Here is a 22,325-nt window from a genome sequence, read left to right on the forward strand (position 1 = left end):
ACAGTATTACCATAGCACAGCTAGTTGTTTGCAGAGTCACCGATACCATTTGCAATGCCACGTTTAAAACACAATCAGATAATGTTCTGCTGCTCTGTTTGCCAGCTCCCTGATGTGCGTCTTTCATGGGAGGTGCTAGCATCTCTGGAGGCGATTGGCAGGTTACCTCGCATTGAGGGAGAGAAACTGCGCTGCTTTATTGTGGCTTGCCAGGATGGGGAGATGGGAGGATTTGCTGACAGACCAGGAGACATAGTAAACAAACCTTAACTAAATAAAGTTTTCTTAATGGAAATCTTCAACTGAAAAAGTGTTTTTTCTCATCAGAGTGTAACTTGTGACCCAGATGTAAGTGTTTTGCAAAGCTGCAGTTTAATTAGAGGGAAAGAATAGGGTAGAGTTGCTTCAGAAGGCTTACTTGGGGAGCACATGATATTTTACATTGCACTTGCACTGCGACATCCCACACCATGGTCAGTTGCTGTTCTTAATTCTGGTTCACAAAACACGTACCATGCAAATTGTTTCTCACAAGACCACTTAGAAGATCTCTGTAAAAATACTATTTAAAAAAAAGCAACAGTTTGTAAGCTTCTAGAGACCACTGAGGGTTAATTAGTCTTCAACACTTGGTGCTTTGCCTGAGCTAAATGAGTCAGAAATTACTATTCAGAATCCCTACACCCCAATGTCTGTTCTGTGCCAGCCCACCCACTGAATGAATCCTCTCATTGGCATTTGTCTAGATGGAGGAAGATTTGGGGGTAACATTATGAAGAGGCTGGTGGTATGGATTTTCCCTGTGGCTGAGAGCATGTTAAGGTTTATTTAACATGGTCTGTTCTGTCTCGTTTCAAATGGAAGTAATTGAGATTGGCCAAGTAAAGTGGCAAATTAAGATCATGTCTTTCAAGGGCGCTCATCAGATAAAATTAAAAGTGTTACGAGACCTCAGTGCAAGTCCTGTAGAACACTTGGCTGCTTATTTGGCAAAGGTCAGGGGAAATTGTAGCTATTTTTATTACAGCTGTCTTTTCCTTTCTCCACAGATGTGTTAACAACTGATGCAGCTTTCTGTTTCTTTGTAAGCCGATGCATTCTTTGCACTGGTGGGGTAGGGGATCTCTATTCTTCTCTGCCACTTGGAAAGTGGTTTGGGGGTGTTAAAATGGAAAGGTGTTTTAATTTCTGAGGAGCTCACAGAAAGACCTTTTTCTCTTCAGAATGCCCCAAGAAAAGCATGTAAATGTTTAAATGTTCAAAGTCCTAATGCTTTTCTGGTCTTGGGATTAAACTTGAGCTATTTCTCCCTTGCCAGAAGACCAGGTTTGCAGAGTTCTTCCATACCTAACGCAGGCACCTTTGGGCGTCTTTGCATGTTATATTAGGAGTCATTTTGTATTATTTTTACCTATCGTATCTATTGCGGAAGTGGGCACAGCCATAGAAACATTGCTGCTTACAGGTGTCTTTGCTTTGTTCCTGCAGAAACTCATTGCTAACAGATCCCGTTAGTTTTTTTTTTTTTAAATTAGTTTTAGACTGTAGTCTTTTGATTTGACATTGTGATTGTATTTCAAGTTTTGAACCACTTAAGAAAAAGAAGACAGAGAAATCTTTATAGTCATCAGGAACTAGCTGCTTGGAACCTAATATAGCAGTTGTGCTTATTAGCAGGTTTTTCCTTTTGTATTTGCTTTTATAGAAGAATTGCAGGAAGGAGCAGAGGATGATCTGGCCAAACATCATCTAGGCATTCAGGCTTCCCTGAAAATACGTACTGTTCATCAAGAGGCTGAGTCTGCAATGAGTAACTTCATTTACACCCTTGCCAGTGGGGAACGTTCCCCTTTCTGGTCATGCCCATCTACACAAGGAAAGTTTGCCTTGCTGTTCCTAAGGTGTACTGTTCTTTTAATTATTATTTTATTATGTACTTATTTTACCCCTCCTCTAATGGCCACATATTGGTTCTGAGAAGGAGCAAGTAAACATATACATCCGTGTGCTTTGACCATACCTGTAATGTGTTTGCCAAACCACCGAGGAGCAGGATTTGTTATGCTAGTGTAGTTTTAACCTTCTGGGCTGTGATCAGTGGTTGGGGCTTCTATGTGTGGTTATAACACGATAATTCCCCTCAGTTTGCTGCAATATACAACCTTTGTCATAAGATCCACTTATACCAACAGGATGTACCCTGCACCAGACCCCATGGGTAATTTTAGGTAGGATTTTGTAGAATGACTAATTAACGCTGCTGACGGGATGCTCGTGCCATGAGACTTTAAATAGCCTCTTGCGGTTGTGTGATGACAGATGCTTCGGGGGAAAGTTCATGCAGTGAAGGAATACTTGGATACCAGATAACTGTTGCTGTCTCTTTGGGTGGTGGGTTTTTTTCTTCCTTGTATTTTGTCCTTTCAGTTTTATAGCACAGTAGGTTGCTGCTCCCCTCTTAAGATTTTACAGCAAAGCTCTGTATTCAGAGACTGTTAAAGAGCATTATATTGTTGCTGAAGAGTAAATGGGGAATTTATGGAAGAGGCATTTGGAGGTGATCAGATTTACCTTTCCAGTCTTTGTTATCTTTGCCTCTGCTGTCCGATGCCATTACGTGTTACTGGGGACATGTGAGTGCTTCCTGCTGAATGCGGAGTTGAAAATTGTCTTAGCAGCAAATGATCTACAAGCATCTCCGAGTAAATCATAGTGCTGTAAATGCATGCCACGGAAATCGCTCTGATATGTGTTGACAGGCAAGACAAAAGTTTATTCAGTTGCAGCAGCATCTCCAGCCATGGAGGTTTGCAGTTTTCTTGCTAACAAACAAAAGCTTTATCCTGTACAAATGAAAGCTGGATGGCTTCTGGAGATGAACACAAACTTTCTTTCTTCTCCCAGGTGGTTCCATTTCACACCTTACTTGGAATTGCTGGACTATCTTTATTAGGCGAAGAACAAATGAAGGCTGTCAATGCTGTCTTTTGTATGCCAGAAGATGTCCTTCAAGAATAAATGTACGGAGCTGTCTCGTGGGGAGAAAAGGCTGATACGCCCTGTTGCTTTGGTTTTACTGCAGAAAGTCATCTCTGAAACCATTAGCATATTCTTCTTTGAAATGTGTTGGTGTTACTATAGTAAAGCTTTACCATGGGCTTTGTCACCTTGTAAATTGTATAGAACAGGCTTGTTCTTATAAGCAGAGTGTAACATGTTCTTTGGTGGTATATAAGAGGTGTAGAAACCTTCTAATCTGTATCTAAATGTATGGGTCTTTAGATTTTTTTTTTCCCTGAATATTCAAGTCAAAGCAAGAGTGTGACTGGCTTACTTTTTGTATTCCTGTGATATCGGCTGTATTAACCATCAGCTGTCTTTATACAATCGTGTTGATGAGGTACACAGGGTATCAGTGTACTTCAAAAGCATATGAAAAAAGCCCTACTTAAGCTATGCACTTAATGCTATGCACTTGTGTATCCTTCGCATTCATGTTTGACATCACTTCTACATACTGAGCCACAAGGTTTTTCTTCTGATAGTACTTGATAGCAGTGAAAACAAAAATTATGGTGTCATGAAAGTATATGTAAATACCTTCACTCATTGAAGTCCCTTAGAGAAGATTTCACTGATCTTTTGAATAAAGTGGACCTTGAGTGTGTATATATAGTGAGACTTGCTACCCTTAAGTGCTGGAGAGAAAGTCGCTACAGGATGGTGACTTGTTATAGTGTTGATCCTGTATTTGCTGGGTTGAAAAGCTGATGTCCTAGCTTTTAAGGCAATTACATGTAAGACAATAATTACATGATGAAATTAAGAATAGAACTAGCCATGGAAAACACTTGTCTTCTGAAGGACGAAGTCCCTTCTGTCTTCACATATTCTCCTCTCTCCCAGCTGCTGTTGTTCAGTGGTTGTTTTACCCTTTCTTAAACATGTTATCACAGAGTCCTACCCATGCTGCTGATAGGCTCAGCTTTGGCCAGCGGTGGGTCTGACTTGGAGCTGGCTCGGTCTGACATGGGGGAAGCTACTCTGCTCTGGTGAGACCCCACCCGGAGCACTGCATCCAGCTCTGGGGTCTCCAGCACAAGAAAGACATGGCCATGAAAATAATCAGGGGGCTGGAACACCGCTCCTGTGAAGAAAGGCTGAGAGAGTTGGGGTGGTTCAGCCTGGAGAAGAGAAGGCTCTGGGGAGACCTTCTTGTGGCCTTTCAATATATAAAGGGGGCTTATAAGGCAGATGGAGAGAGACTTTTACCGAGGCCTGTAGTGACAGGACAAGGGGCAATGGTTTGAAACTGGAAGAGGGTAGATCTAGATTGAATTTAAGGAAGAAATTGTTTACGATGAGGGTGGTGGCACACTGACACAGGTTGCCCAGAGAAGTTGTGGATGTCCCATCCCTGGAGGAGTTTGAGGTCAGGTTGGACGGGGTTTTGAGCAACCTGATTTAGTGGAAGATATCCCTGCCTATGGTGGGGTGGGGGTAGGTCTAGATGATCTCTGAAGGTCCCTTCTGACCCAAACCATTCTGTGAGTCTATGATTCTATGATTCTCCACCTTCAGCACCTTCTCCACCAGATCCCAGCACTCATTCTGCTGGTGCTGCAGGCAGGGCTGTGATTCCTCCAGCTTCTTAGGGCCGAGTGAGCTCCCGGCCTGCAAGGGCCATTCCTCCAGGAGCTGCAGGCTGCTCTGTGTCCTGTCTTGCCAAGGGCTGTACCAACGTGCAAGCCATTAACACTTCTAACTTTGCTGCAAGCACGCACTCCCGTGGAGCTGGTGCCCCTTGGTTCACACCAGTGGCTGTGGTCCCTGGTGGCTCGTAGGTGCAGCAGTGAAGGTGATGGGGCCGGAGAGCTCTTTGGCAAGAGAAGGCCACACTGGAGTGGGCTGGTTTTCTTTCTTCTCCATCTTTCTTCTCCATCCTTGATGTTTTGATGCTGTTGTCCCGCTGCCTTCAAAAAAGGGCTGGCAGGCTCCTCCCCCCTGACACCTAACCTTCGTTTAGGTTTTGCCAGTCTCCTGGTCATGTGTTTGGGAGGATGTCCTGCCTATTTTCAGTCCCTTGCGCTTCTCCAGTCTTTCTTCCAACAACTGCTGTTGCTTGGGTGGCTCCCGCACGCATCTTTGCCCATCTGGAGCTCAGACTGCTCCCCTTCTTGTGCAGGGAGGAGAGGTCATGTCAGGGATGCCTGAAATGTGTCCTCTTGCCTGAACCGCCTCCCCCACACCCTTTCCAACACCTACAGTCAATTCGCAAGGCCAGTCCCCAGCGCAGGGGCCGGGCTGGGGCTGACCCGGGCTCTGCTGTTAAGCGCAGGGTTGTTACCAGCGTGGGGCCAGCTTGACCAACAGGGCTGGTACATCCCACCCGGGCACCCTCGCCCACCCCTGCAGGCACAGGGACCTCTCACGCCACCTGAAACACCCCTTTTCCATCGCTGTGCCCCGTTCAGACCAGGGCTGTAGCTCACCTGATGCTCCTGCTTTAATTGTGCTAGAACTGCCCGGGCAGCCCAAGCCTGACCTGACCGTGGTTGTGGCCAATTGCCCCGAGAGACTGGGGGCAAGCTGTCAGATGCCCCGTTGTCTGCTCCCTGTGGCACGCAGGCAGTGCGGTTTGTCGGTGGAGGAGGTACGTTCGGAAGCAGCAGGCAGCTCTGCCTGCACTCACAGTCCCCGAGTGGCCACAACGCTGCAAGCAGCTTGCGATCTGCTGTGAAAGCTACTAATACGCTGCAGGCAACTTTGCAATGAAAATGCTCTGTGAGGTATAGATATACATATATGTATATCCATATCTGCATTTGTTTCCATAGCTGCATTGGTAAGCTGTGGGTCAAGAGCTGCGAGGAGGTTACGTATGGGACTGGGTAGTGCACCGGGAGGTGTGGGGTTTGAATTTGAAGTGCAAAACTGTACCGATATCAGGAACTACAGATCGGAGCAGGGAACCGAGGGGAATGACAGCCCCTGCAGCCACCACAGCTGTGCTCGTTAAAAACTGAGGAATTGGGTTTGCACAGTCCATACGTATTTTGATTTGTGTGACCTGGTAAGTACCTGGGGGGTACGGGATTTCAATTTGGAGGGCAGGACCCCTTTGCTGCAATCAAGAAATAGGGGTTGGTGTAGGGAACCCCAGGGAAGGACAGCCCTGCGAACACCAGAGCGTTGCGCGCTGCAGAGCGGCTTACGTGGGGACACTGGGTTTGTAGGGATGGAAACCTTCATGATATGGGGCCAGGTGCTACCGCGTAAACGGTAGCACACGTGGTAATTCACCTTGACACACGTGGTAATTCACCGAGTCCAGGAGCAGCGGCCCGTTTGCTATTCACGTTTAACGTACAATTTGGGCTGGCTGCGCAACGGGGACCTACAAACCCCTTAGGAGGCAGCTGGCAGCAGCACCAATGTGGCGGTGTGCTCCCCCCTCCCTGCACAAGCAGTAACCATCAGTGGGAGTCATCCTGAGAGCTGCATCCAGCTTGTGCTGGACCTTGACCAAGGGCTGCCTGACGCAGTGATCTAAACGTCTTGCCGATATGCAAATATGACCATAAGTCAACCATCTTACTCCTTAAATAGTGGACAGCCCAGGGCCCTTTGAGCTCTCCTGCACGGCAGCGGGCTGCACGCCAGGATCTCCCCTCGAGCAGGGACGCCTCTCAAGGTTACTCCTCGAGGTTGAGGGATTCCTTGCTGCAACAGATCCTCGGTAAGTGACTAATAGCATGCTAAACTTTGAAATCTTAGCTAAGTGATATAAAGGATTGATTGGGCACGTATATAATCCTTTAGACATAAACTGTTGACCAAGGCTGGGACTAGGATTGGATCTAGCTGCGCCTAGACTCCTCTCTGAGAAGGAGTTTAGAAAGCAAGGGGATCCTTTTCCGAACCTCATGACTCAACGGGAGGGTCTCCCTGACAGTTTTGTCTGACCCTGTCCTCTATGCAGTAAATAATCAAGTCTACCTTGCCATCAAATCTTGTTAAAACACTGTCACATTGAACTTTGTTAACTCCCTATTCTATATCAATAAACTATATTTTTGCTTCTCTCTTACGAGTGAAGTGCACTCTCACTCCATCCGCGACAACCAAGCCTCCTGCTCCAGGAGCACATTCCCTCAGGGGGGAAGGGTCGGCTGGGAAGGGCTGTGCGAGGCGAGAGGCTGGAATTTATACCTGGACTTGTGAGGGGACATCAGCTTGTACGATGAAAGCTTGTCTGCACACCCGCAACGGAGCACAGCAGGTGAAGGAACCCCACACACACCTCAAAAAATACCCTGCAGCAGCTTCTCCATGTCCCACCACAGGACTCATCGGCCCACCTGTCTTCACAAGCCCAGAGGAGAGCAGGGGCACAGCAGCAGGAGCCCAAATTACAGACTCAAAGGAAGGCGCAGCCCGCCCGGGCTCCTGCCAGGGCTGTCCTGGGAAAAGCTCAGCCCCGCGGTCCAGGTATGAAACCTATCATGGTGAGTAAGTGCCAGCGTGCCCACGGGACAACTCAAGGGGTGCTGGGGATGAACGTCTCGGCATCACGCAAGATGTTTTGGGGAAGAACCAAATGGAAGGATCCAGAGGATTCGGGGAGGAACAAGTAGGGGAAAATAGAGGGATAAAAAGGGTCCATCATGCAAAAATAGCTTGCTAGTTGGTCACGCTATGCCCTAGGCATGACCAGCGCAGCCCGTCCTGCCTGCTTATTGAACCCCTTCCTGACGAGCACAGCGCTCGGGGCCAGCCCATGGTTCGTGGGGGGTCCATGGGGCAGCGACTGGGGAGACCGGAGCAAGGGAAACCACATGGGAGAGGGGCCAGAGGCTCCTGTGGGCTGCCGGCTCTGGCCTGACGCTCCCCTGGCAGCCCCCACCCGAGTACTGGATAGGCCAGAGGCGAGTGTGCAAGGCTGGGTATTACGAGGTCACTTCTACCCGATTATGCAATATGGGGGTCGCTGTGCCGCTGTGAAATCACAGGCTCCCCTGTACCGACCTAGCTCTGACCTCACGGTCCCCTGGTCTTCTGGGCTACAGCACCGCAGCCCCTGGCGTCACTGTGACATTGCTTGTCCCGGTACCCAACTGCTGACCTCGCAGTTCCCGACACCCCCAGGACTATGACGGTATTGCCCCCGCTGCCCTCATCGCTGAGATCACAGCCCCCAGCACCCCGCCCCATGGGCACTGGGGAGTTAACAGTTATGCAGCTGCAATTGCAAGCATTGCCACCTCTGCCATCACTGCCCCAGGCTCTGCATCACTATGACATCACAGCATCACGCAGACACCACCATTGCCCCCTGCTCGCTTTATTGGGCTGGTTCCAGCTGCTCTGGACGCCGGGGTCCCAGGGAGGGAGGGGAGCCCGGATGCCTGGGTCCTCAGAGGGCGGGGCCTGGGGGGTGGAGCTTTCTGAGGGAGGGGCCAGCCCCAGCAGCCCCCCGGGTGGTGGCAAAGAGGCCGAGGGGGGCGGTGCCGTCGGTGATGAGGGTGGACTGCAGCCCCAGGCCCTGCAGCAGCTTCACCTGGGGGTGGGCACAGTGCTGGCCACGCCTCCCAGCAGGCCACGCCCCACCTCAGCAAACCCCACCCCAACACTCCCTGCACCCTCCAGCCACACCCCATCACGAGAAGCTCCACCCCATGGAGACCCCACCCCCTGAAGACTCCATGCCAGCAAAGCCCCTCCCACTCCAGGGAGACCCCATCCCCCAGCCAAGGCTCCGCCTCTGCACCCTTCGACAGGCTTCACCCTCTCCAGGTGGCCACGCCTCCTTCGGGCCCCACCCCCCAGAGCCCTCCCCTGGCCCCACCCTCAGCGGCCACACCCCACCAAGCCCCGCCCCCTCACCTGGAGCTCGGGCCCCACCCGGGGCAGCCGCCCTGGTCTTGGGCCCCAGGGCAGCCGCCACCTCCCGCACCTGCGAGGCCTCCACATGCGCCAGCCCCGGGCCTGCACCGCCACCGCCTCCCCCCGCGCCCGCTGGGCCCACACCTCCTGGGCGTGCAGCTGCGACAGCCACGACAGCTCCACCTCCCCGAGGCGGGGCTAGCATGGGGCACCTCCCCAGGGTGGGCCCCGCCCCCCCGCATGGCTCCCCCTCCCCCAGCCCCGCCCCGACTCTGTGGCGATGGCCTCCGCCTGCAGGATGGCGCCTTCGCCCTCAATGCGGGCAGCCTCCGCCCGGGCCTTCGCCTCTGCCCGGGCCACCCCGCGCTCTCCACTGCCGCGCTGAGGGGGGAGGAAGCAGAGTCGCACGCCCCGCCCACCACGGGCCCCACCCACTGCGAACCCCACCCCCCTGGCCCCATGCCCCCTGGGAAGGTGGAGGACTGTGGTGCGTGCTGGGAAAGTGGAGGACCCGAGGCATGCTGGCGAGGCAGCGACCCCCAATGCCCCGTGGGAAAGTGGAGGGCCCCCGTGCATGCTGGGAAAGCCGGGCCTCCTCCTGTCCCCCCCAGTGCCCCCTGGGAAGGCGGAGGACCCCGGTGCCCCCGAGCAGGCAGAAGCCCCTGGTGCACGCCCCGGTGTCTGCGGGCAGGCAGAGGAGCTGCGTGCCCCCTGGGCAGTGCATGCTGGGAAGATGGCCGACCCGAGGGCCTCCAGCTCCAGCAGCGCTCTGCGCGCCCGCTCGGCCTCCACGTGGTCCGGGAGGCGCGGCCGCTCCAGGTGTCCCCGGGCCTCCGGTGCCAGCCGCTCTGCCTCGTGCCTAGGGACAGGGACCGAGGGGTGGGGAGGGGCGGGGGATGTTGGGGGTGTGGGGAGACGCCGAGGATGTGGGGCACGTTGGGGGAGACTGGGCACGTTGTCTCATGCGATGGGAAAGGTATGCCTGAGACTCCTTCTACCCACAACTTTCTTTGTTCCTTGACAAATGAGTCTTGGAAAAGCCGCCCGCTCTTCATGTGTTAATCACATGATCGGTGTTCCAAGCTCATGGTATCGATGCTCACTGTGTCACTCTGCTCCTTTGTGGGTTTTCAGAGAACAGATCGGGACCAGAGGAGTTCTTGACCTGGCCACAGCTCAGGCCTTTACCTCCTTTGGAGCCGGAACCAAACTACCACTGCTTTGGTTAAGGGGCCGAGTGCATCTGCCACACTCCACCCCATGACTACAGCCAATCCACTTTATTGACTCATAGAGTGGTAGCATGGTTACCTCTTGCCTCTGTGCCATAAATATGTGGCGTATTGCAGATCAGTGGTAAGAGTCCAATTATTTGATAAGTTGTTTAGTTGAAGTGTCACAATTAATGCTAGTTATATACCATTTCACATATAAACCCAGTTGGTTGTATAAATCTTACATGTTGGATTGACATAATTTGTTTCCTCTTTCACAAAACTTTGATATACAGAACGGTTATAAGCAGTAAACGTAATAAGTCAAAACTAACAAAACTACAGTTGGATGCAGCATCAAATTCAAAATTCCAGTTGCTGTTGGTGACCATCCAAAAACAGTTTCCCACCAGTGATGTTCTCCATCTTTCTTCACTCTTTCTGGGACAGGGTGTATCCTCTCTGCATTGTGATGGATGGTAATCAGGGTTCTTTGTCCGTTGTTCCGAGTTCGTTTTAGCAATTGACTCAGGTCATCATGTGCAACAGTCGTCTTATCAATGTGAGATTCATTCCAACGGGGGTAGGCAATAAATCTCGATGCAATGTATAGTTACATTGTATCAATTGGTGAGATGTGACAGGAGCTGAATAGTTAAAGTTGCATCCCATAATGTTGTTAGAATTACAAACACAGATATTTGAGTGAGTATATGTCTCTACAGTGGTGGTGTCTGTAACTATAGAATCACAAAGGGTTCTCATACAAGCACATCCATTTCCAACGTAGACAAGTACAGTTTCAGGGGTTTCATCAGGATGTATTTCCAAATGACAAACGTTTTGTTCAGTGTCAAGACAAATGTCTTGGCCCTTAATGGTGTTACTTTCACAAATAAATCCCTGCTGTTTTCGTACAACACACAATAGTTTGCCATTTGTTCCCATTTCGTTGGGCCCACACTCTGTGTTCTAACGGATGGAGGACAGTTCCATTGGGATTTAACCCCAGCGCAACGATCGGGTATATGGTGTACACCGAAGCATTGCATATTGTTAGAACAAAAGCTGTGGCTTTGCCATCAGTGGGGTCATAAGTGAAATTAACTGGATGCCGCTAAGACTGGAAATCCCTTTTGAGTTGAATCGCATTATCTCAAATTACCTTTCGAAACTCAGTGAGCAAGGTGCTCTCATTGCCTTCTCTTATAATTGCTGTTACAGTAGATTGCACCCATCACTGAGAAACGTGTATGGTGCAGAATGTACTATAGTTACCATATTGATTAGCATAAATAAAAGAAGTGAGGGTCTCCACCCTGTGGGTCGGGTTTGTCCACATGTGAACTGAATTTGGTTCACGCTGGCGATGATTACTCCTGTGAGAAGGATGAGCGATCCTCCGATTGTTAACCTGATCTCCAGGGGAGGTGTGCTGGTATCATTCCCGGTATCGTTCCTGGAAGGGGAAAACAATAAAGTCCCGGCGGGGTTTTTCCGGACGGGTGATCCCTTAGTGGCTCAACTTGTTTAACTGCTCGGACTGAAGACAAAAGTCCCTTTTCCCACTTGGAATATCTTTGTTCTGTCTCTTTAAATGCGGTTGAGCTAAACATTAAAGGCCTCTTTGGCCTGCTCTGCCCGGTCTGGACTAGATTGCAGTAAGTACCATCTTCTGCAAAACCCCCTTCTGCTATAATAGGGTCGCGGGGGTGTACCGGCCCCAGTGACTGATATGCCTTTAATTCCTGTAGCAAAGTTTTGACTGCCTCTTTGTGTTCTGGGTTCCATTTCCATGGTTGTCCCTTTTGCAAAAGTGAGTACAGTGGGCGAGCAACGATAGAAAATCCAGGTACGTTTCCTCCAGTACCCTAAAGTACCCATAAGCTGTTGTAATTCTTTCCTAGATTGGGGCATCTGTAACTGTTCCATTTTACTTAGGGTGTCCGGTGGAATTGCTGCACTACCTGCAATCTGCCAAGTACCTAAAAATTTTACTTCTCTACTTGGTCCCTGACATTTTTCAGGTGGAATCTCAACTTCTGCTTTATATAGCGCTTACCACACTGCTGCTGCCGCTTCCCCCACCTTTTCAGGGGAGGTCCTATAGATCATCTATATAGTGCTACAGTTTCACATCCTGAGGAAGTGAGACTGTCTGTAAAAGTTCAGCAAGTGCAGCATGAGCAATCGTGGGTGAATGTCTATTGGTATATTGTCTACCTTCCCAAGTAAAAGCAAATTTCTCTTTATCCTCTTCCTGCAAGAGGACCATAAAGAACATATCTCTGACATCTAGCACTGCCATCCATGGATGTGCGGCTGCTTGTAGCGTGGCTGTTAAAGTTGCAATATTAGGTACTGCAGCTGTTAGCAGAGCTGTGTTGGCATTTAGGCGCTGATAATCAATTGTCAGATGCCATCTCCCATCTGGCTTTCGGACTGGCCAGACGGGTGAATTGTACAGGGAGTGGGTTCTGGAAGGAATGTGCTGTTTTTGCAAGTCCGCTATTACCTCAGAAATTCTGTTTTGTGCCGCAGCAGAAATCGGATACTGCGGTACATTGGTAATTTTTGAATCAGGGAGTGCAGGGGCTGCAGGGAGTACAGGCACTGTAGCTTCCCAGTTTCTACTGGGGCTGGGGTCGGTACTTGTACCAAAAAACCACACCTTGCCATCTGGCAAGTGCCAGGTTCATCCGGTCAAAACATCAAAACCTAAAATATTTTCATTGTGCTTTTCAATTGCAAAGCGAGTAGACGACGTGCTTCTCGCCCGGGAGCCATAAATTAACATTTGCTGTTTAGCAAGTTAACACTTGCTCCGTTTACTCCAGTGACTTTAATTCTCTGCCCTCTGGGTCGCATGCCCAGCTTCTCAGCATCCTGTTGTGTTAATATTGAAATTTGTGCTCCTGTGTCTATTAGGAATTTTATCAGTTGTCATTGAGGGCCAACTGGAATTAAAATGTAAGGGCCTCCTTCACTTAGCCATTGGTAGGCTTCCACACGCTGGATGGGCAGGCCCAATTGCTGTCCTGGCGCTATTCGTTTTTTGACTTCAAGGCTTGCAATTCCCCCTAAGAGGTTTAAAAGGGTTTTGGTCTCCCTGTGGAGTCTTGTGTCGGTGCTGGGACATTAGGGGGCTGTTCAGTTTCCCCATTGCCACTCAATTTTTGGAATGCTTGTATTAAGCTTAGTATTATACTTGTCGGGTGTCGCTCTATTGCCATCTTTGGAACACCTAAAGCTAACACTTTTCTCCATAACTCATTGCTCATCCTCCTGCTCCCACCAGCACCCGGGAAGCAGGGTTTTCCTGGCCACCCTCGTGGGATGCAGTGCAGCAGCCTCTGGTGTGAGGGCCCTGCCCTGCTCCCTTCCCATCCAAGGGCAGGACTGGCCCCTGGGAAAGTGTTTCAAGATGGGATGCGGTTGGCTGAAGAAGAAAGGACTCCTCCAATGTTTGTCTCTCTCTTCAAACGCAAGAGACTGTCCTGCCTCTCACGGCGTGTCGACACCAAGACACTTTTCCCCGAGGGTCGATGTACGTTAAGGCCAAGGTCCCATCCCTGAGCCAGGAGAGGCTGATCAGCAGCACTGGGGACATGCCATGGGCTTGGGCACAAGGGCCAGTGTCCCAGCACAGACATCTCCGAATCTCCAGCAGCAGCAGCTCCAAGACCATCTGGCCTGAACAGGCCCTGTGGAATCTGTCTGCCTTCTCCCTGCACGTAAAGCTGAACAGCTTGTGAACACCATAGCCCTGGGAGAAGAGCTGCCTCTTGGGCTGGAGGGAGAGACCCAGTGAGTGTCAGCCCTGACAGCACACTCCCCTTCCCTTCCCTGCCCTACCCTGCCCTGCCCTTCCCTTCCCTGCCCTTCCTTGCCCTGCCCTACCCTGCCCTGCCCTGCCCTTTCTTGCCCTGCACTTTCTTGCCCTGCCCTGCCCTGCCCTGCCCTGCCTTGCCTTGCCTTGCCCTGAGGACAAGAACGAGCTTTGCAGACTGCTGTGGACTGTCCGTGAGAGGTAGTGACACCAGCCACTAGCAGTGTGAGGGCTTGGGAGAGGCAGGAGAAGCACAGCACAGAGACAAGGACTGAGTTTTAGCCCAGCTGTCACGGACCTCTCTCCCAAGGTGAGGCTATAACGATTCAATGACAGCACTGCCATCATGTGCCCCTGATTTCCCCAGCCCTCCTCCTCCTCTAAGAAGGTCTGGCCCTGTTGGCCACTTCCAGCCCCTCAAATCACCAGGACTCCTGAGAGCAGGCCTCCAGGCTAGAGGGAGCAGCCCTGCCTGTGCCTTTTTGTGGAGATACCAACTGCAGCTGGTGATGAACCTCACTCCTAGACACCAGAGAAGTCGCACAGGGGCTCCTGGCCAGGGAACCAGCTTCTCCCACTCCCATGGTGATGAAGCTGGGCCACATATCCGTGAGGGATCCTCTGCAGTGTCTGGTGGCACCAGCATGCCTTCCTGGCCTGTGATGGGGGGTGGCCCAGAGAAGGGCGTGGGCTGGGGGTCCAGGAAGGCACATGGGCCCGGCGTGGGGCTCTGAAATCTCCTGTGAAGCCAGGAGTGCTGAGCCCATGGGGCAGGGACCCACCACCCCTCCCAGAGCGGAGCAGAGGACCCAGGCGTCTGGGCTGCCTCTCCGTGCTCCTCTCCTGCCCCAAAACCAAATTGTGCTATTTGGGGGATGGTGCTCACTAGAGCCCTGGTAAGAACCTGTTTCCCACTGTGCCTCCAAAACACTGGCTGCCCCAAGGCCTGGCACCAGTTTGCCCAAAGCTGCCCTTACATGGGGACACATGGTGGTGGGAAAGGGATCTCCTTTACAGACACGCCCCAGGCTTCCGGGCTCCCTCAGCCACTCTGCTCATTGCGGTGGTACAGCCAGAGAGGACCCAGGTGTCCAGGCGCTGGCAGAGGGGACGTGGACATGGGGACACACACACACACACACACAGAGAGCGTAGCTTTGCTGAAGGGGTTTATTGATCATTAGAGGGAAATGGCCCAGGGCTCCCAGGGGATCAGCTGGGGTCATCCAGGGATGATCACCTCCTCATGCTGCTGGAGGGGGACAGGACAAGGGTGTCACCACCAGTTCCAGTCCTGAAAGACAGAGCCCAAAATGAGCCCCCCAACATCCGCTGGGACATGAGAGAGGCCTTGTCCCCACCGTCTCTCTCTGCAGAGAGCTGGGGAAGGAGACAGGAATTGGAGCCCTCAATATACCCAGGACAGGACTTGGTTCTCCTGAGATCCATATGGCACCCAGAGCCCCTTGCCCAGTGTGGCACTACCCTGGGATGCCCCTAAATCTCCCAGAACCCAAGAAACCGGTGGGGGCCCTCACAGGAGTTTGCGGTGGACCCTCCCAGGCAGGGGACAGGTCCAACCATTCACTGAGGAACCCGGGCTCTGGGGCACAAGAAGCTTAATTGCGGGGGACGTGGAGGGCCAGCATGGGGCAGCTGCACGGGTAAGGACCCAGGCATCTGTGGGTGGCAAGGGGGGACAGACAGTGTGCCCCTGACAGCCGGACACCCTATGATGATGCCCCCACTGCTCCAACATGAAACCATCCTCCAAGGGCGCCCCAAAGCCAGATCCCCCCATCTCCCAGTGCTCCTCGCCTCCCAGCACGCCAGGACCCCCCCCAGAGATGATGCCAGCCTCAAACCAGGAGTCTCTAAGCAGAATTGTCTCTGAGCCCTCTCCAGCCCCTGGGGTAAATGGGGGGCTGGGACTGACCCCTCTTCTTGGGGCACCAGGGACCCTGGGATGAGGGAACACTGGGAGGTGGGAGGACAACTCGGGGCATGGGCAATGGGGAAGGCTGGGTGATGGGGTTCTTCAGTCACTGGGGAGCACTGGTGAATGTTGAGCACAGGGAGACGAGGGCTCAGCTTGGGGGAAGTGCTGGGGTGGTTGCAGTGCCCAGCTACAGCCCACCCCATTTCCCTTGCACTGCAGGCCCCAAACTGGTCCAGTCCCCAGCCACGGCCTCCCCAGAGCAGAGAACAGAGGGGAATATCCCCTGCCCTGGCCCTCACCCTGCCACTGCCTGGGGCCACCGTGCCCTCCCACACAACCTGGGTCCCACTCTGCAGAGCTGCTCCCAGATGGTGGGTCCCAGTGACCCTGTCCCCAACAAAGCTCTGGCTCCAGGCCCGTCCCTGGCTGGGACTTGGCCACAGCTCCCCAAAGGCCCTTGTCCCCACACAGTGTCCCTTCAATGCCCTCATCCTTGGCCCTGGCCAGTGCTGTTGCTGAGCATGATGTGGCCATCCAGAGGCACACGATGAAGTGGACGCTTGTCCCCAGGCAGCCACTCGGAGCTAATTGTGGAACGGAGCTCCCCTGGCAAGAGGAGGGATGTTTGTCCCCACAGCATTTCTGATAAGCTTTATTTGCGCAGGGCCCGTGGCACAAGGAGCCCGTTCAGCAAGATTGATGGTTCCCAAGAGTGCCCGATCAGGGGGAGTCTGGGGGGGTTAAAGCAGCCTGGACACCTGGGCTCCCACCAGCCCTGGCAGCAGGCAGAGCCCACAGAGGAGGGCAGTGCTGGGGGAACTGGTGAGGAGCAGGTCCTGGGGCACCCCACACGCCTGGGGCTCCCTTGCTCCTCTGGGGACAGGCTGGAGCCCAGAGGTGGGGGCAGTCGTGGGGGAGCAGCCTGACACCAGGGGTGCTGCTTTGCTTTGGGAAAGCCTGGTGGCAGGGGAGTCTTGCAGGAGCAGGGCTTAGATCAGCCTGGGTGATGGAGCTGTCTCCCCAGGGGCACTGAGTCCCTTTCCCACTCCCCCTCTGCGTACCCTGCAGCTATTCCTGGCTTTCCAGGGTGGTTTCCTTCACAGCACCCCTGGCCCAAACATCACCATCCTGGGGCCCTGGGCAGCATCCTCTGGCCAGTGTGGGGCAGCGGCAGTGTGGGATTGTACGCAAGTGGTTCAGCTCTCCACTCTGAGTGGGGAGAGCCGCTGGGTGAAGCTGCTGGCCTGGCTCACACCAGCCACGCAAGACCTTTTCCAGCAATCCAGCATCGATGCACCCATTCTTTCCAGTTGTGACACTCACGTCATCTGCCATCACCTCTGTCTTCAAGGTGCCCCAAAACAGCAGGTGCCCCAAACAGCAGAGGGAATAGCTGGTACCTCTGTTAGCAGGGACATACTCATAATGAAGATGGGCATATTTTGGGTCAACAAGCTCAGGCACCCCTGTTTTGCCTCCTTGTAGATGCCCACAACTATCGGAAGAGGTAGATGACAGGAGAGGTATTTAGTTCTTTCCGCATAACGAGAAGACCAGCATTTTTACGGGTGCTGTGAGCTAGAACTGGGAGGAGACAGGGCCAGTAAGGTCTCAGTCAGGAGGTGCAGCACGTATTTACTTGTCTCTTTCGGCAGCTTTGTCAGAAGTAACCACATGTAATGCCCAGCAAATCCACTAGCTGCACTGAGCAACAGCAGCATTGAATGCATTGGACTCATTGCCTGTACTGAGTTCATGGGACATCAACAGTATGATAGCAGATCCATGAACACTTCGTAAGGCTGGCACGCTCCTCTCTAAACTCATCCTCTGTTTATTATGTGCCACAGTAATTCAAGCTACCACACTGTGCTTCCAAATCGCCATTCACTTCCAAAACCATCCAGCAGTCCATGTCACATGTCTGAAAGCCAAATAGTGCTCTATTTTAGTCCTCTGTCTATGAGGGTGTGAGGATAATTTATTTTTATGAGACACAAGCCGGGAATCAAAGGCTGGCGGTAAAAATCAAGTTGAGGTTTTGAAGTCCGTGGGAGGTTTGCCTGCATTTCAGTGAAAGCAAGGTGTCACTGGTTTTGTTCTGAGGATGATACAGACTCCTGTCATGGCTTGAAAGAAAGAAAAATAAGTGGTTCACATGAACTGTAAATGGCTCAGATTCTTCACTGACGTTATATGTCATTTTTAAGGGTTATGGATATGGTTGTATCTTTACGGGACACTAACTATAAATAAGAGATCTGTTGTGGATCAGTTGTGAAGAGATTTAAGGCAACTGACCTGAACACTTGTTTTGGAAATTGCCCAAAGAGCAGGCAGTCACCTGGAAGATTCTCATTTTGACTGCTTCTGCTCTGTGTGTTATTTATTAGATAGCTAAGTTACACAGTGTTGAATTATTTACCATATTTAAATATGCTGTGACGTGATTTGTATTCCAAAGTGATTTTGAAAAGAATTGATGAACTGTATGCACTATCATAATTGAGGAAAATTGACTTAGGAGAGGTCAAGGCTGCCTTTGAGATAAACGCCAATCAGGTGGATGGCATTTGAGATCCACTTAACAGTAAAGGTGCTATTCAGGAAGATCCCATCTGCTGGTCTAATGGTATCGAAAAGGACGTGCTCATGTTTTTGTAACAGTAGCATCTTGAAAAGTAAAATGTCACGAGGTTGCCAGTTTGACAAAGAGATGGACAAGAGACTTCACCAGGTTGGTCTAAAGTGTAGCTAATCCCTCCACCTTCTGCGAGCAGGGCTGAGAGCACTTCTGGAAGTTTCTCTGTTTTTCCTGCAGTCACTTCTGTGAGGCAGTGGAAGTGTTACCGCATTTATTTTCCAAATACAGTTTTAGCATGGTTGTTCTCCTCAGGCTTTGAGCTGCAGTGAGGTATCCCATTGTTTTACAGGGGGAAAGGGGAGAAAAAGAAAAGTGCATGTGCTACTTCTTCTTTGGTGGAAACACTTGGTTTATCTGTTCATCTTGCATACGTATATAGGGTTGGAGCCTAAGTAATCACCTCAGCTCTCCCCTCTACCATTTGGAGACGCATCTTCCCCTGCCCCATTGTAGGAAAGCCAGGGATGGAGGCAGGAAGGGAGAGAGAGACCAACAGAGGCAGGCCTGAAAGGAGAGGAGAAGGGATGGGGGAGTGGGAGGAGAGGGGAGAGGCCGCTCTGCAGCACTGGCAGGCACGTCAGTGGGGACAGACGGACAGCGTGGGTCCTGTTTTCCCCATGGTTACATCTTGCTTCCCATCTCCCAGTACCGTCCCGTTCCCAGTGTCCCTTAGTTCATGTGGAGGGTGGGGGGGAAGGACAGGACTCAGCAGGGGTCTCCGGCTTTGGCTGGTTTGGAATTTTGCCATTTGCTGTGCTCTGTAGCGCTTGGTGCTGTTTTGTCTGGGAGATATAGTATAAAAGTACTGGCCTTGAGCTTACTCTGCTATTTGAGCTCTGCACTGATGCCATTACTCTACTTTGGGAACCATCTCATGGAGACAATTAACAACGACACTTTTCACCTTTTCTCCCCCAAGAGGTTTTCAGTGGAGGAAACACAGAATGGCACCTTCATCACCTTCTCCTGCGTGGCAGATGTTTTCTCCCTCATTACAATAACTTTTCAGTATCTTGAACATCCTTGGGTAACCAAAATACTCCTATTGGCACTTCTCAAGAGCATTTTTTCAGCTTTTTCTAAAGTTAACCAACTATTTTGGAATATCACCTAGGCCCCGAGGCAGTGTGGTTATGGGTGGCAAGGCATGTGGGAGAATATGAGCAGGTACCTAGAATGGTTGTCACCTCCGATGGTCTGGGACTTCAGCCCAAACAAGTGCGGGATCCTGATGAAGTGAGAGAACATTTGAAAAAAGGGTGGCCTGGCCTTGGCTATGCCAAAGAAACACAACTTGTCGCACTGTGCTGGGGCCTGGCCTACGCCTGCTGAGCACTGTTCAGCACTATTCAGCACCCTCAAGGAGAAGAAAGGGTCTCTGCATCTAAAGACATACAAACAGACACTGTGTCTAAACCAGAGACCCAGCCCTCAACTGTATCAGTTGCCCCTATAGTCAAGAAGGAACAATGGAAGCTGAGGTCAACTTGCGAGATATGCAAAAAGATTTCAGCCGTCATCCAGGGGAGCAAATTATCAGCTGGTTGCTCCAATGCTGGGATATTGGGGCCAGTAGTCAGAATTAGAGGGTAAGGAAGCCCAGCAGCTGGGATCCCTTGCTAGGGATAAGGCCATTGACAAAGGGATTGGAAAAGGGGCAGCAGTCCTCAGCCTCTGAAGGCAACCCCTGTTGAGTGTGAAGGAAAGGTTCAAGGAACACTTCAAGGAAGATCTTCCAAATTCCCAGACAAGTGGAACACCACTGAGGGAGGCAAACAGTATCTGTGGGAATTACCCATGGTGGAGGTGATTTACAGCAACCGGGAGAACAACCAGGCATCCAAAGACTGCATGAAACCCAGTGCATGCGGTCCATGTGGCCAAAGGTCATACAAAGTGCACCGACGTCATATGCCAACACCCTGGCGATAAAGAGCTGGACAGACACGGAGGCACCAACTGTGGATGGATTGGCCAGCCAACTGCAGGAATTGAAAGAGAATCTCACTTCCTCCCTACGGGCCTGCAGCTCAGCTGTGGAGAAACTGTCCCAACAATTGTTCCAGCATTTAAAAAAGGATGCCTTCCTCTCTCATACCGACCAATGTCTCAGCTCTTAAGAGTCAGCCTTGTTCTGCTCAAGGGAAAGGGTGCTGGTGGCACACACCACGTGCCGCCCTGTGGTTCTATCTGCATGACCAGGGAGAGGACATGAGAAAGTGGGATGGTGAACTTACCTGGAGACTAGAAGCTCGGGTACAGGAGCTGCAAGAAAAAACAACAGCCAAAAGGCCTCCATCCATCCAGGAGAATTACTGCTCCAGTTTCTGTTGGGCAGAGTAGAAGGGCTGATCTTACTTTCAACCCTGAGGAAGGGACTTTGGCTTTGCAGTTACAAAAACCAAGTAATGAATACGCTGACCAGGAATAAAGGGTCCCTGTCTCCAGCCAGGCAGAGGAAAGGGACAACCGAGTTTACTGGACTGGGTGGGTTCAATGGCCTGGCACATCAGCCCCACGGGAGTATAAAGCTCTGGTGGACACTGGTGCACAGTGGACTTTAATGCCATCAGATTACAAAGGGGCAAAATCCATCTGTATTTCTGGAGTGACGGGAGGATCCTGAGAACCGTCTGTGTTGGAGGCTGGGAAAGAGTGGCAAAAGCATGCTGTTGTGACTGGTCCAGAGGCTTCATGCATCCTTGGCATAGACCGCCTCTGGAGAGGGTACTTCAAGGACCCAAAAGGGTACCGGTGGGCTTTTGGTATAGCTGTCTTGAGTACGGAGAAGATTAAACAGCTGTTTAGCTTGCCTGCTTGGTGCTTAGCTTGGTCCCTCAGAGGATCCTTCTGTGGTGGGGTTGCTGCAGGTTAAAGAACAGCAGGTGCCATTTGCTACCATGACAGTGCACTGGTGACAATATCACACCAATCGAGACTCCCTGGTTCCCATCCGTAAGCGGGGATTCAGCGACTGGAGAGCCAAGGAGTGATCAGCAAGACTCGCTCACCCTTTACCACTCCCATATGGCCAGTGCAAAAATCTAACGGAGAGTGGAGGCTAACAGTGGACTAGCGTGGCCTGAACAAAGTCATGCCTGCACCTCCACTGAGTGCAGGCATGCCCTCCACTGAGTGCTGCCGCACCGGACATGCTAGAACTCCAATATGAACTGGAGTCAAAGGCAGCCAAGTGGTATGCAACAACTGATATCGCTAATGTGTTTTTCTCAATCCCTCTGGCAGCAGTGCGGGCCACAGTTTGCTGTCACCTGGAGGGGTATTCAGTACACCTGGAATCAGCTGCCCTGGAGTGGAACACAGCCCTACCATTTGCCATGGACTGATCCAGACTGCACTGGAACAGGGCGAAGCTCCTGAACACCTGCAGTATATTGATGACACCATGGTGTGGGCAATACAGCAGAGGAAGTGTTTGAGAAAGGGAGAAGAATAAACTAGATTCTTCTGAAAGCTGGCTTTGCCATAAAATAAAGTGAGGTCAAAGGACCTGCACAGGAGATCCAGTTTTTAGGAATAAAATGGCAAGATGGGCATTGTCATAGCCCAATGGATGGGATCAAGAAAATAACAGATTTGTCACTACCAACTAACAAAAAAGGAACACAAGCTTTCTCAGGTGTCATGGGCTTTTGGAGAGTGCATATTCCAGGTTATAGTCTGATCATAAGCCCTCTCTATCGAGTGACTGAGAAGACAAACGGTTTTGATGGGGCCCTGAGCAGCAACAAGCCTTTGAACAAACTAAACGAGAGATAGTTTGTGCAGTAGCCCTTGGGCCAGTCTAGACAA

At 51.4% G+C, this 22,325-nt stretch overlaps 1 protein-coding gene across 14 annotated transcripts in view; it reads left to right on the plus strand.

Moving 5' to 3' along the window:
- LOC142404093 (olfactory receptor 14J1-like) overlaps positions 1 to 22,325 on the plus strand; it is a 38,805-nt gene that overhangs the window by 8,470 nt on the left and 8,010 nt on the right. For 2 of the 14 annotated variants that reach the window (XM_075490502.1, XM_075490504.1), the window contains exon 6: positions 7,347 to 7,491. The exons of 11 other annotated variants lie outside the window; for them this stretch is intronic. The gene's annotated coding sequence lies outside the window, so the exon portion shown is untranslated. Of the gene's footprint in view, positions 1 to 2,904; positions 3,461 to 7,346; positions 7,492 to 22,325 lie in introns of those variants that run through there. One more of the 14 variants, XR_012773721.1, reaches the window with a different exon arrangement.

This window comes from Mycteria americana, unplaced genomic scaffold (assembly GCF_035582795.1).
Source record: "Mycteria americana isolate JAX WOST 10 ecotype Jacksonville Zoo and Gardens unplaced genomic scaffold, USCA_MyAme_1.0 Scaffold_71, whole genome shotgun sequence".
Taxonomy (NCBI): Eukaryota; Metazoa; Chordata; class Aves; order Ciconiiformes; family Ciconiidae; genus Mycteria; species Mycteria americana.